The sequence below is a fragment of the Thamnophis sirtalis genome, unplaced genomic scaffold, assembly GCF_051295495.1.
Source record: "Thamnophis sirtalis isolate CommonGarterSnake01/CBP01778 unplaced genomic scaffold, rThaSir2_p1.2 scaffold_9, whole genome shotgun sequence".
Classification (NCBI taxonomy): domain Eukaryota; kingdom Metazoa; phylum Chordata; class Lepidosauria; order Squamata; family Natricidae; genus Thamnophis; species Thamnophis sirtalis.
Window position 1 is genome coordinate 23,403,171 of NW_028261389.1, and position 16,036 is coordinate 23,419,206.

Consider the following 16,036-nt stretch of genomic DNA (forward strand, 5'->3'; position numbering starts at 1 on the left):
ACATCTCTAGCTTGATACCAGTGGTGGGTTCTGGACCCTGTCACAACTGCGATGGGGCAGGGAGTCCAGCACTTGCACACGCACTGCGAACACATGCTCACCACTACCCCGCGATGCTCCAGCTGCTCGGTGGAACATCACACAGGCAGCGTACCCTGCGTGCACCTGCACAAATGCCCCAGTCCACTCAAATAGCGGTAAGGAGAGTGGGCAGGTGGGCCCACCGCAGCACTGTACCAGAACAGTCCCTGCGGCTCCCAGCAGGCATTGGTACGCCCGTACCGGGGCGTACCAGCCAGAACCCACCACTGCCGGATACTCTCCAGATGTGGTAAACCATCCTTTTGAATCTCCAACTAGTGTAACTAGAGGTTGAATTCTGGAGGCTTTGACATGGAAAAAAAGCTGTAAGTGATTCTGAGACATGCATCTTTAAATGAATATATTTTGATGTTAAATAAACTCCTTTACTACTGAATTGGACTAATCTAGAATACGTTGTATCTTCCTTCCCTAACCTAGATTCTAGAAACATTTAGATTCTTTTTAGAACATTAAACATCAGACCTTTTGAGGTCTTCTAGTCCAACCCCTTGCTCAAGCAGGAGACCCTATACTTTTTCAGACAAGTGGTTATTCAGTCTCTTCTTAAAAGGCTCCAGCGATGGGGTACCAAGAACTTCTGAAGCCAAGCCATTCCAATGTTCACACTATTGGGAAATTAAAGATTACAATCAGAAAAACATAAAACGAGTACAAACTAAACTAATTCAAACTAAAAAAATAAGAATAAAAAGAAAAAGTGAAGAAAAGAAGAAACCATATAAAGAAGCAACTTCCTCCTCATAAGAAATATAAACAAATGTGTTTCTGTGTCTGTGTTTATCACCAGCTCTTAAAATACAACACATGTTGTCTTCATCCCATATCTCCTCTCTTTATTATAAACAAAATCCAAAAGCTTAGTCATTCAGTCCTTATCAGTAAAAGTCCATTAAGGATTACCAGGAATAACAACAAATCTGTTTTAACTTTAATCATAAGTCAACTCTAAGTTGCTACCATAGACTAAAACATAAATATATAATTGTGCCTATAACTGCTGTAAAACTATGTCTTTGTATTTTTTTTTTCATCTTTTCTATTTTTCTTTTGCTGTACTTCTCACTTTCTCTTTGATTTCTTTCTTTTTCTTTTATTTTCTTAGTTTATACAAGTTTATATTAGCTTTATAGGGACACAGTGGCTAAGACACTGAGCTTGTTGATTAGAAAGGTTGGCAGTTCGGCAGTTCGAATCCCTAGTGCCGCATAACGGAGTGAGCTCCTGTTACTTTTCCCAGCTTCTGCCAAATTAGCAGTTCGAAAGAATGTAAAAATGCAAGTAGAAAAAATAGGAACCACCTTTGGTGGGAAGGTAACAGCATCCCGTGCACCTTTGGTGTTTAGTCATGCCGGCCACATGACCAGGAGACATCTTCGGACAGCACTGGCTCTTCAGCTTTGAAACGGAGATAAGCATCTCCTCCTAGAATTGGGAATGGCTAGCACACATTTGCAAAGGGAACCTTTACCTTTACCTATATTAGCTTTTATCCTCCTTCTTTAAAATCTTTAATAAAGATTATATATTAGAAATGTAATTCCAAGTCCAGCCATATAGAGGTAGAACAGGATTTGTACTGATCACCTTGAAATAATACAAATATTGCATTATGTTTTGGATAAAAATGAGAGCAGCATATCAACAATGTAAAAATCAAATGATTTATAAACTTTGCCCAATGTACTTATTTCTTCATATTTCCACTCCAAGGATGTTCCAACATTCCAGTGATACTCTTTATAGGATACTCTTACAACTGCTAAATTGTGATTCCTTTGTGGAATACAACAAAGAAAGTTTAGCAACAAAGCATTTGCCACAAAAACACCCTGGTTTGTCAGAGTAGCTTAATCACATGCACAAATTATAATGACACCCTACTTGTGTTGCATGCTGCCTTTCTTTCTCTCCCACACATGTATTGAACAATTCATACAGATATTTACAACTGCTTCCATGTGGATGGAAATATGCCTCTTGGACTTTTTGCACAACTGAATCACATAATCTGTGCCAACCATGGGGAGGTTCTCATATCACCACCTTTAGTCCCATGTTTGGCACTGCTCGACTAATTTGAAAATTTCCTATGTGAGTCATCTCTCAAATTTGCTCCAGCTATCAAATATTTCTTAGAAACTAAAGAACATCTCATATTAATAAATCATGTTCTGAAGAAAATTAGTAAAGGCAGGTGATAAAAAAAGAAAGGAGGGGGTTAGCAGATTTAACTATTTTTAAATAAATCTGGAAAATGGAAAGTAGAGAAAATTAAAGCCAGGTGAGTCAGGATTAAATATTGTTGGAACAATAAGTTGACATAAGTGTCAATTATACCAGAAAGTCTCAGATCCTTGATAGTAGATATAGTATTTATGTGGTCCACACATGGTCTGCTTCAGAGTAAGCCAACAGCAGAACGAGTTATTATTTAGCATAGGTGTAGAGGAATATAGACATGGCCTTGAAGAAGGAATTCAACAGCCATTAGTAACCATCAGTTTAGCCACAGGAAGGAGAAGGAAAAGAAACTCAAGATTTCCCCTTGACATGAAGTTACAGAAAAATGTAAGTAATGAAAAATTGTAGAGAGAACGCAGTAGCTCCATCATATTTGCAGTAATTCAGTATGTATATAAACCTTCATTACAATTCCAATGTATGAAACTCTGGGCTGGATGTCATCAAGTTTTTCATCCTATGCATGGAAATTCATGCTATCATGTGGCTGGACAAAGGCATGACTTCCAGAATACACATACATACCATAAATATAAAAGCTCAGCCTTGCCCATTTTTATCATGCCTGTACATATAATCTTGCTGTCATTCTTCTACAATGCTGAAGCCACCAAACGCTGACATGAAGGATAGCCCATCTCACTCCTGCTTCTGTGATGGGGGAAAATACACCATTTTTCGAATTCGTATATTTATGTGCCTAGGCAAGATCTTAAACTTTAAAGTAAAATGTCAAGGTGTTCATATTATCAATTATTTATCTTTGCTAGGATCTCCTGAAAAGCATGGTTTTAAACAAAATGTTCTAGAAGTATAAAAAGGTAAAGGTAAATGTTCCCCTCGCACATATGCGCTAGTCGTTCCCGACTCTAGGGGGTGGTGCTCATCTCCGTTTCAAAGCTAAAGAGCCAGCACTGTCCTAAGATGTCTCCATGGTCATGTGGCTGGCATAATTAAATGCCAAAGACGCATGGAACACTGTTACCTTCCCACCAAGGGGAAGGTATTTTTCTACTTGCATTTTTACATGCTTTTGAACTGCTAGGTTGACAGAAGCTGGGACAAGTAACAGGAGCTCACTCCGTTACGTGGCACTAGATTCGAACCGCCGACCTGCCAACCTTTCTGATCGGCAAGCTCAGCGTCTTAGCCACTGAGTCACTGCATCCCCTTTTTGGAAGTATATATTTTATTTCACTTACCAGAGCAAATGGAGAGAGTGGTAACATGAAGAATGAATTGAAAACAACTCAAAACATATGTCACTTTGTCATTGGCAACTTAAAGTGTACTTATAGCATCATTCAAGTGATCCAAAGACATTACTGTTAAATTGACACAATAGTGGTTGTATGGAGAGATTCTCAGTCATCCAGGTCATGGTTGTCCCAAAGGTGCTTTTCCAAAAGGCAATTGGACTTTTTTTTTTACTTGAAGATGTTTTGCTTCTCATCCAGGAACTGAAGAAGCTTATTGGATGAGAAGTGAAACATTTCAAGGAAAAACAAAGGAAGTCCAGTTGCCTTTTGAAAAACCATCTTTGGGATAGTCAGTGATTGGATGATCCTACAAGACAGCTAACACTACCAGTAGTGTTGAAAGTAAAAGAGGGAGGAGGTACAACCAAAAACAAATAGAGGTTTATAACAGACTAAAACCATTCTTTATTTCATTCCAAACTTAGGGTCATGCAATGAAAGTAATTTGAAGGAAGTTAAAAACAAATGATGTCATTTGATAAGGAATATATAGAATTCATAACTATCATACAGGTGCATTGGTGGATTGTGCAACTATAATGGAGATGTCTCTTGAAACAAAAGACTCCATCTTTGAGACAAATATCTCTTGGACTTGTACTGTTAAGCATGTAATCAGAGATGAGGAAAATATCATTGAATATTTACGGGGATTATCTAAGAATGGAAGTTTTATTTTGTATGTTTATTCAAGTTTTCACAACCTTGGCCCCCAATACTATCATCTCTAGCTAGAAGACATGATAGCAGATGGAATTGGGGTAGGAAAAAAATCAACAATCCCTCGAGGTTGGCAAAGACTGAGACATCCTTTTTGTTCTAATTAAGTAGTTGATTCAGAGTTGAAGGAAAAATAAACCAGAGTTGCATTACAAGAGTGGAAAAACTATGGCTTGTGTTTCAGTTGAGGTGGGGAGAATGTGATTTTCCATATAAATGGGAAGCTACCTGGCTCGTGTGTGTATATGGGTTGGAAAATCCCATCCATTTATGACAAGAAGCTTAAAAAGAAAAATATTTAGAGTATTGTTATAGCCCATGCTATTTTTTGCCTAGTGCTGATATAACACAGAACTACTCTGTAATCCAAAAACTGAAATTGGTGGCATCCCTCCTCCTAAACCACCAAATCAATCACTAGATTTCCTTAGCATACATTAAAAGTAGTGCTGTTCATCCCATTCTTGCTTACTATCAACCTTGGTGATCCAGAACAACTTAGGTTTATTGCTGTTATACTTCAAGAAAGTAATAGGATACCAAGGTGAGTTCTTACAAGGAGCAAGACAATTATTCATGTGGTCTCTTGGATTCAGAAGAGCTACGTGCAAGTCCAACCTGACAAGAACCCTTAACTCAGGAATAAGAGTAATAAAAGTAAGCTTTTGTCATTGTTTGAAAAATTGGTATTCCCAATGATTAAATCATTTTAAATCTGGAGCAGCATTAAAAAGTTATCTTTAATTTTCTAGAATCATAGCACTGGAAGTGGGCATTGAGGCCAATCTATGTTTCATGCCAAAATCCAAATTAAAATATTGCAGCCAAATGATTTTTTTTACTTCTGCCTAATGCATATTTTAAAAAACCTTCCATTTTTCCATCATGTAGTAATACATATAACTCCCAATAAAAGGGAGCTATCATCTCCACAGAAATTGTGAATGTTGGTTTTGTTTTTAATATGTTGTCTTTGTCTCGTTCCCCCCTTTCCCTTGTCTTTTGTGAGCCGCCCGGAGTCCTCCGGGAGTGGGCGGCATACAAGACAAATAAATAAATAAATAAATAAATAAATAAATAAATAAATAAATAAATAAATAAATAAATAAATAAATAAATAAATAAATAAATAAATAAATAAATCTTTTCAGGTAATTTGTCTCCTTCAAACTGTCCTTTCTATTCAGAATTCATTTTTTAAAAAAAACATTGCATTGCAATCTGTCTTTCCATAACTAAAATTCATAGTTCTGTGTCCTGTTTTCTTTTTTTTTAGTAAATCAAATGTTTTATTCATTTTCATTTTCAATTTCATACAATCACTTATATACTGAGTATTTGCAATAAAGAATAAAAGACATAACCCCCCCCAAACACAACTCATAAAACCAACCTAGCACTTTCATCATCCATACACCCCTTCTTCTCCCCCTCCAACTTTCATTTCTCCCCTCCAACATTCTCCCCTCCTACTTCCCTTTCCCCTCCTACATTCCTTTCTCCCCTTCCTCCCCCTCTCAACCTCCTTACATTCCCCTCTTCCTCCCTCCTTACTTCTCCCTCTTCTTTCCCTCTACTTCTCACTTTGGTGCATTTCTCTATTCATTAATCCATTCAATTCTTATCTACTAAAGTTGAGCTAAAAAGAAAATAGAAAAAAAAGAAGAAAGAAAATAAAAAAAGAGAAAAATAAAAAGAAAAGATAAGGAACAGCAGTATACAAGTGCATTCTTCTTATTCTATATATTGAAATTGTATTTCCACCCACCCACCCACCCCCAATAAAACCCCCTCCCTAATCCCCTCCGACTTCCCAGGTCCCACACCCGGCACAATTCTCTATCAAACACCTTTTAGAATATCTTATAGTCAAATAAATTAATTTATTTGTCCTGTTTTCTGAATTGCATGAAAACAAATCTTGACCTCCTTTGTGACATCCTGTCAGATAGTTCAAGATCCTAATATCAATAACCCCTCTCAGTCGTTTTCTGAATTTAATTTAAATTATTCAATTTAGACATTGCCTGATTTCAATCAACTCTGGGTGGCTTTATAGTAAGAGAGACAACATAAAAACAGAATACATTATTATAAAACAATAAAAGAGGCTAAACATATCCAGTGCTTTCAATATTTTTTCATAAGGTTTAGTTTCTGATCCTATCACCCAATTTCTCTAATTTCTTTTCAAACTCTGAGGCCCAGAATTTGTCCAGAATGGCATAGATTCAAAAGGGCAAATATATAATACATTACTAAAACTTTAATTTTATCTTAATTTCCTTATATTGTAAATAAGTGTTTTCTAACCTTGTTAACTTTAAGATGTGTGCACTTCAACTCCCAGAATATGCTGGCTGAGGAAACATCTTAAAGATGACAACATTAAGAAGATCATGAATTTTATGACTCAGTGTTCTTTCTGTATTTTTTTTCTTTCAGTGTTTCAAAACATTCCAAATTTCAGCAATAGGAAAGTCCTCATCTGAAGTCCAGTTACAGGATTCATTTTAAAGCCCAACTAATCAATTTCTCAATGCTTCAGCTACATCCATTTTTATTAGCCCTTATGGAAGCCAATTACCTCATGTCACAGCCCATCTCAGTGACTCAGACCAGGAGCTTAGAAAATTAAATTTGTCTTATGGAAATCATTTGTAAAACCAGCATTGATTTAAAGTATTCTTGTTTCTCTTTCTGATTCTCTTCTGCCATTTAAAAGAATGGATAAGAATATTACTTGTGCAGTCAGGGCCCTGTGCTCCTTCTGATGTTTTGATATTACTGTTATATTGGTTCTCTGCAATATTATTCACCCTGTATATTAGCAAAAAAGGTATAATTGTTGATGGACTTGGTTCTTGGCCCTGGAGGCAACATATTTCACAGCTTGATGGCTTTGATTAACATAGGTTTGGTTTCAGGTTTGGTAATGATGACAAATTCTTTTTGTCTTCTTACAGTACATAGCAATGGCAATAGCATTTAGATTTACTGGTATATACTACTTCACAGTGCTTTACAGCCCTTTCTAAGATGTTTACAGAGTCAGCATATTGTCCTCAAAAATCTGAGTCCTCATTTTACTAACTTTGGAAAGATGGAAAGCTTTGTCAACCTTGAGCCGATCAAGATCGAACTGCTGGCAGCCTGCAATACTGCATTCTAATCACTGCCCCAATATGACTTAATGACATAACTGCTCTCACTCTCTGCCATTTTCACCATCCTCTTTGCCATTCTACAATGCTCTTTTTCTCTCCCTTTATACTCTTGGCCTGGCAGGAAAAAAAATGCTTTAAAAAGTGGGAGGGGGGGGGGAAGCTTCCCATGATTGTGCAGCTCACAGCTGATCTGCGCGATCATCGGAAGCTTCCCCACCCCACTTTTTAAAGCATTTTTCCCCCTGTCGGTTTGGCCAAATAGGCAGGAAAAAAATGCTTCAAAAAGCAGGGGGGAAAGCTTCCGACAATCGCACAGATTAGCTGTGAGCCGCACAATCATCTGAACCTTTTTTTTCCACTTTGTAAAGCATTTTTCTCCTGCCTATTTGCCTGAACCAGCAGGAAAAAATTCCTTTAAAAAGTGAAAAAAAAAGCTTCCCATGATGAACCTTTTTTTTTCACTTCTTAAAACATTTTTTACTACTTGTTCATGCAAATAGGTAGTAAAAATGCTTTAAACATTTTTAAAAAGTTGGCCACACCTACCCAGTCACATGACACCCCCCAAGCCATGCCCCAAAAGCCACGGCCAGAGAACCGGTAGCAAAAATTTTTACATTTCACCACTAATTTGCTCCTTTGCTTGCCTGTCTTTGTGGTAGAAAATAATTCTCCCACTCTCTATTTCTGTTTGCAAAGCCTCATCTGTTCTCATCAACAGAAATACGGCCACATGCTGCTCTGATCCTTTGGTGTTTTCTTCAAATATTCCTATGATATTGCATTTGCTGCAAACATAAGCCTGGGTATTTTTTAGAAAGGAAGACAAACATGCAACAAACATTATAGACCACAATTGCATATCTCTGGCTATTTTCACTTTTCCTCTTAGAAGACCACCTTTTACTCCTTTCACAGGAATTCCTCTTGCTTTTGAAAGGAAATTTATTAGAAAGAGTGCAGAGAAGAGCTACAAAGATGATCAGGTGACTGGAGGCTAAAACACATGAAGAAAGCTTGCAGGAAATGGCTATGTCTAGTTTAATGAAAAGAAGGACTTGGGGGAGACGTGATAACAGTGTTCCAATATCTCAGGGGCTGCCACAAACAAGAGGGAATCAAACTAACCTCCAAGGCACCTGAGGGTAGAACAAAAAGCAATGGGTGGAAAGTAATCAAGGAGAGAAGCAACTTAGAACTAAGGAGAAAATTTCCTGACAGTTAGAACAATTAATCAGTGGAAAAACTTGCCTCCAACACTGGATGTTTTAAAGAAGATGTTGGATATCAATTTGTCTGAAGTGGTGTAGGGTTTCCTGCCTAAGCAGAGGGTTGGACTAGAAGACCTCCAAGGTCCCTTCTAATTATGTTATTCTATTCTATTCATATGCTCAATTCCAACTTTGTGGAACCAGACTCGTTTTTATTCCTCTTACACTCCTGTTTACTCAACAGGAATCAATCACGCAACAGCCCACAATGGACAATCAAGAGGTCTCAAGACACATCCATTGCTATCAGCAATTGTTAGGAACGTGGCTTTTTTTATCCCTCTAGTTCAGGGGTGTCAAACTTGCAGTGTCACATTACGGTGATATATCGCAACTCCCCCCCTCCCTTAGTTAAACCAGGGATGGGCATAGCCAGTGCATGTCTGGCCTGTGCGCTGTGTGTTTCATGCCCCTGATTTAGTTCAACAAACAGCTTCTTTGAACATACTGCTTCACTCTTCTCTCTTCCACCTGTTCAATTCCACAGGCAAAATCCTATTGCTTGCTCAGTATGTGTCAGGTGCTGCTTCATTTAATAATCAGGAAAGAAACCACTCAACTCCATTTTTGAAATTAAGTGTACTTTTACTAATTACAAATGATAAGTAGCAAAGCAAAGCTGAGTCTGGGTAATTTGGCGCGAAAGCAATAGATATCATGTATAGTTCAATCCCCTCCCCTTGGCACCCCATTCCATAGTCCAATAATAATTCACCCAACTGTCAGGTGGGAGATATCTTCAAAAAGCATCATCAGGGTGGAATGCTGGACAGTTAGCCTTGGCGGGAAACTCCCTTTCTCCACATGTGCAAAGAGATGGTCAGGACAGCTTCTAGAACACTCCTCCAGCACATAATGATTCCCCTCCCAAATACCATGCCCCCCTCCCCGTTTCAATGGCAGCCGAAGCAGCAGCAAAGCAGAGGCTGACATTATGGCTTTTTTCCTTCTAAAAGCAGTGCAGAATCTTTCATATATTTTCTGAAGAAGCTATTCGCATGTCTCACATTTTAGTAACTACAGAAATAATTCCACTATGAAATGATGTGACCTTTAGTGCAGGTAAAATCTAAAACAGGCAAGTTTCAATGAAGGAGAATATTTGGAGTACTCAGGACTGGAGTGAGGTGTCTTTGGTGTTCTCTGAGTTTGCTTGTTTTCTTACAGACATTTCATTACCCAAACTAGGTAACATCATCAGGGTTAGTCCTAGTTTGGATAATGAAACATCTTCAAGAAAACAAGCAAGCTCTGAAAGCACCAAAGACCCCTCATAAGCAAGTTTAGTTTAGCAATTCAGAAAAGAGGTATTAATGTTTAAATACGTTTACTTCATTCTTTCCCTCTTTAATTGTGATATATATATATATATATATATATATATATATATATATATATATATATATATATATATATATATATATATATATATATATATATATATATATATATATATATATATATATATATATATATATAACTAATCTAGAAATATTTTTGAGGTAGGGGTTTGCATCCTGTGAACATAAAGCAATGATGTGCCCTATTTTATGGGCTGAATGTAGACTAGGCCAGAGGTGGATCGCTCCTGGTTCAGGGAAACTGCTAGTGGTGATTTGGCCTGGGTCACAGAACTGGCAGCAACCCAGGCTGGCCACGCCCCAAAATCAGTTCCCTGGTCTCTTCTGCTGTTGCTGGCATGTTTCTGTGAATGCGCAGAACAATTTCTAGTCAACTGCGCATGAGCTAAGCGAGTACCCACCGGTTCAGGAACCCACCCGTGGAGCCCTTTGTATCATATGCTGAGGGTTGCATTCCAAAAATCTGTAGATGTCCAGGACAAAAATTACATTTGCTTTCATCTCCATACATGTGCATTTTACAAAAAACCAAAAACAAATCTAGTTAAGATAACAACTGTATTTTTTCTCCAGTCTAAATAATTTGGTGACAACTTTTGCAAGTCTGTTAAAGTCTGTATGTTTTGTTGTCCTGGAAACCTAAGCTGTATCTCTCCAAATTAAAACTTTTTTCCTCTGAGACTCTCTTTTCCTTCTCCTATGTTATACAAATAAGAGATTGGGATTGGAATGGATAATCAAATGTAGATATCTCTGTCTAAAGCCCCTTCCTTCCTTCCTTCCTTCCTTCCTTCCTTCCTTCCTTCCTTCCTTCCTTCCTTCCTTCCTTCCTTCTTCTTATGTTTAATTGATATTTTGTCATGCATAGCATTTCTTTTAGAGATTGTAATAATAAATAGCATCAACAAATATGTTGTTGAAAGGAATATGTTCAAGCAAACATGATATTGTTAAACTTTGGTTACATCTGGCAGTAAAGTCTGAATGAGATAAATAATAAATGAATTCAATGAAGATGATTATGAGAGGTATTGCTTTACTGATATGTAAAGTAACTAGAATGCATCATTTAAGGAAAAAGTATACTTCTGAATATTGTATACTTTAAAGTGGTGAATCACGCTACAAAACCACGAAAAGTGCAGATTTTCATTTCCCTGTAGATTTAAAAAGCACAAATGTGATAAACACAGCTAGAACAATAGAATTTCTCATCATTTCCTAATACCACTTTTTTGAAATATAAGAGGCACTTATGCATCTTATATCTCAAACCAAAGTGTTCATGAAAGCTAGTTCTGGTGTCTACTGTTCTGAATCCTAAATATATATTTGCCTGAAACATAGATGCTAGGGGAAGGCAAAAGGTTTAATTTAATTTAATTTAAATTAATTGTTTTGTTTTAAAGCTGAATATTTATGTGTGACAAACAGCCAGCCAGCAAATTCAATCTGGCCGCTAAGAATAAACAGGTGATGAAGCGGTAACTCCTGGCAACAGACAGAAAATACTTTGGAACTTGCAATGCTGACATGCCATTGAATATGATCTTAAACAAAAGCAGTGGGAGCATCAGACTGGGTCACTGAAGGGGAGCTCAGACTTCAGAAGACAGGCTGAGAATGTAACATCTGCAAGCAGCACCAGTGAAGAGAAGCAGGAGAAAACCCACTCGCCCGGCCTTGCCAAACAGTCTGTACTGAAAGCCAGAATTAACCCCCCCTCCTCCATCCTTCTTATCCCATTCTCCCCCTTATCCTCCCTAATGCTTCCTTCTCCTGCTTCAGATCAAAAAGACAGCAACAGCAAAGCAGTTTGCCAAGGCAAAGATCCTGGAGCATCTGTTCTAAGGAGCCACTTTTAAAAAAATAATTGCATGATCGCATGGGGAAAACATCTGGTCAGTGTGTAAAGGACCACCAGTAACACAGGGGTGGAAGACAGGATAGGAAAGAGGAGGGACAGGAGAAAGTCAGAATTGGGGATGGTGGGAGGGAGAGCAAGATGCCCTGTGGGGTGGCATGACCTTAAGAGAGGAACTGCTTATTTGGTGTCTTTAATTTTGAATCCTACACCAAAGGGAGAGAGACTTCTCGCCTGCTGAGCTGTGTATATTGGCAGGTATTAGCCAACATGTGTGACTTTGAAAAATCCCTAAGGAAGATTGCCTTCCAAACTATGTAACAAAAAGGATTTTGACTAAACTTGGATTCTACTTCCCACCAATACATTCCAGACGGGAGTGAATTTGAGAAAGTCCATCATGGAGACAACATATAGGAGTAAGAAAGCTGACCACCATTATCAAGGCACTAGTCAGAATTGCATTGGGTTGCTAGATGGTCCATGCTAGCTAGATAAGGGAGTTGACAAATTCAAAAGCAGAGACTGCTTCAATCTGGTTCCACTTGTAGGCAAAACGAAGCAGTTACTTCAGGTACTACACTCAAGATGAATGCTAGATGAGGCAAAGCTTGCAGCAATGACTTGATTGCAGTAAAATATACAGCATTTCCCAGTTATTGGCTTGATACAATCATCATTCAAATAATTTTAACAATTGAGGCATATGAGCTATCTGGCTATAGGGCTATGGTGGAGAACCGATGGAACGTGTGCCACGGGTGGCACGTGAGCCATTGCCCCAGTTCAGCTCTGCCACGCATGCATCTCCCACTGACTAACTGGTCATCAGGTTTCTGGCGCCCATGAGCAGGGTGCATGCACATGCATGGGGTGCGGGGTCAGGAATAACAATAGCACTTAGACTTTTATATATCACTTCACAGTGCTTTTACAGCCCTCTCTAAACAGTTTACAGAGTCAGCCTATTGCCCTCCAACAATCTGGACCCTCATTTTACCCACCTCAGAAGGATGGAAGGCTGAGTCAACCTTGAGCCTGGTGAGATTCGATCTGCCAAATTGTAGGCAGCCGGCAGTCAGCAGATGTATCCTGCAGTACTGCACTCTAACCACTGCACCACCATGGCTCAATGGAATGGCAGATCTACAGTTGCAAGTTGTAGCCTTTGCCCACACCATATAATAGTTCCTCCAAGATAGGGAATTGGTATCATTGTAATGTGCCATATTCCTGGACCTTCCACAGAGTTTTAATCTACCATCAAAGGAACGAAATGCTGAAACTGGAACGATTTGAGCACCACATAGTTCGCATAAGTTAACATTTTGAAATTTTCTTCATGAAGCTGATTATTTTCGTTGATCCAAACATTTTTAATGACTACATGCAATATGCATCTCATTAAAAAAACCAGAGTACAGAATAATAGAATTGGAAGGGACCTTGGAAGTCTTCTAGTCCAGCATCCTGGTCAAGCAGGAGAACCTATATCGGGGGCGGCCTGCAGGGCAGGTGTCATGTGCTGGCCCCATCCACCCCCATCTTAGCGAAGGGGGAAAAAGGGACAACAATGTGACAACACGAGTTTGACATCCATGTCCTATATCATTCCAGACAAGTGGTTGTCCAGTCTCTTTTTAAAAGCCTCCAGAAGCACCCACAATGTCTGAAGACATTTTATTGGTTAATTGTTCTCACTGTCAGAAAATTTCTCCTGAGTCCTAGGTTGCTTTTCTCCTTGATTAGTTTTTGTCTTGCCTTCTGGTGCTTTAGAAAATAAGTTGACAACACCCCCCCTTCTTTGTGGCAGCCCCCCAAATATTGGAACTATTGATTGCAATACTAATCAATCAATAAAACAAACTATTCTATCTCTTATATTCTTTTTGTTCTAACAAAAGCTTTTCCTAGCTTTTTGCAGGTGTCTATTTAAAAACACAATTTGGAGTATTTTTGAACAGCCAAAAATGAAATTTTACTCTTCTCTGATAATCATATTCTCAAGAAGAGTGACTCTTCTTGAAGTATCTCATGACTTTTGAGGAGACTTTCTTTAAATCAGGGGGAATCAGATTTACAATGTATGTATGCATTTTTTTGCTTGCCAGTAAATATATTTTGTGTTGGCTGGTTCTTAGAAAGTTGGGTTGGGAGGTGGGGACTGGCGTGTTTGAAAAATACGATGATTGCAACTCTAAACAGTGGTGCTCTCGAGTGCAAAACATTGCAGTTCCCATTTGTGTAAAGAAATACCCACAACTTAAAAATTAAATCATTTTCATTTAATGATTATTGAATTATGCAGTAAGGCCATCTGGCTAAGCAGACTTTTTCAGGTGAATATATTTTTCTGGCTGAGTCATGTTTTATTTAAATCATTTCCTGAAAATTGTTTCATGTGATTGCTGTCCCCATCCAGACAGAAAGCTTGTTCTTTTGCTGTTTGTTTTTGAAGAGAGATTAGTTGGAGGTCTGAGGGCCCTTTCTTATAGCTCATGTTGAGAATGACAATCCAAAGAGGGACTCAATAAAAGGTACGACTTCAGTACAATATACACACACCAATATTATGAGGTAGAAGAGACATCTTGGAAAAAGCTAATCTTTTTCTTAGAGCGCTAATAAACCTCTATCACTCTTTTATCGACAGGTCACCATGGCAACACACAGACAATAAGAACACATGTTCAACCAGCATTGCAAGCTAATTTGAGTGTCATGCTGGTTTTGGTGTAGGGTTCGGTACCATTACATTTGAAGCACTCACCTTTGTCAAATCTGTGACCTTCTGCAAATATAAAGTATCACATAGGAAAATAGGAGCGAATTTAAGTATATTATGGAACATTAATTTTGCAGGGAAGGGTTGCTTCCAAGTGTCCAAATTACATCATTCATAGTGATGTATAATATAAATGTATAATAATATCATTTTGCAAATGATATAAATTGTCATGAATGATATAATTATGCAAATGAAGTAAATGTCTATGAATGATCTAAAATTAATATAAATTTAACTGCCTTGTTCAAATTATTTCGATGAAATACGGACCACCGTATCCAGTCTATTTCATGGATGTCCACTAAATCAAGATTTAATTGTGTTTATTCTACCTACTGATTATCAGTTTTATTTACAAAGCCAACACACCTGCAGTATAGTTTGGAAAGTGAATTGCCATGCCTATGATGGCTGAAGAGATCTTGGCCCAATTCCTTTTGACAGCAGAAGATCATAAGAGATTGAATCTATAGAGGTGAACAGTAAAAAAAAAAAGGAGAGCGATGAAGCATTTTCTCAAATCACTTTCACTGAACCTTAAGTAAAATAGGTATCTCAGGATTAGCTAACAGTCTAAGGAACATATACAGAGGTGTACTTAGCATATTATTGTGCAGGAATGCCACAGGAATTACAAACTATTTGTTATACAAGTGCCTCCAAAACTAAATGTGACCTGAACTATCTTGACCATGGCCAAGCTATGACAACTGACAAACCAGGCTCTTGGTTGGCATTGGCAGCCATTTTGAATAGCACTTAGACTTATATACTACTCCACAGTGTTTTACAGTACTCACTGAGCAGTTTACAAATGTCAACATATTACCCCAACAATCTGGGTCACTATTTTATCAACCTCAGAAGGATGGAAGGATGAGTCAACCTTGAGCTAATCAGGATTGAAATCGTCGCTGTGGGCAGAGTTTGCCTGCAATACTATATTCTAACCATTGCGGCACTGCAACATCAAGTGTGTAGTTTAATGCCAGAATTTGTTCTCCCTCTCTCCCTCTCCCTCCCTCTCTCCCCCTCTCTCTGTCTGTCTGTCTCTCTCTTTCTTCTCTCCCTCCCTGTCTCATCCCTCTCTGTGTGTTTTGAGCCTACTGATTACATAGGCAGTTATATATACATAAGAATTTTAAAAAAATTCTAAGAAATATAATAAATATTAATTAATAAATGGCCTGATGCCTGCAGTAGTATAACCACAGCTGGTCACTTGGAGGTCATATCTTAGCACCTGACAGGGAAGGGCAT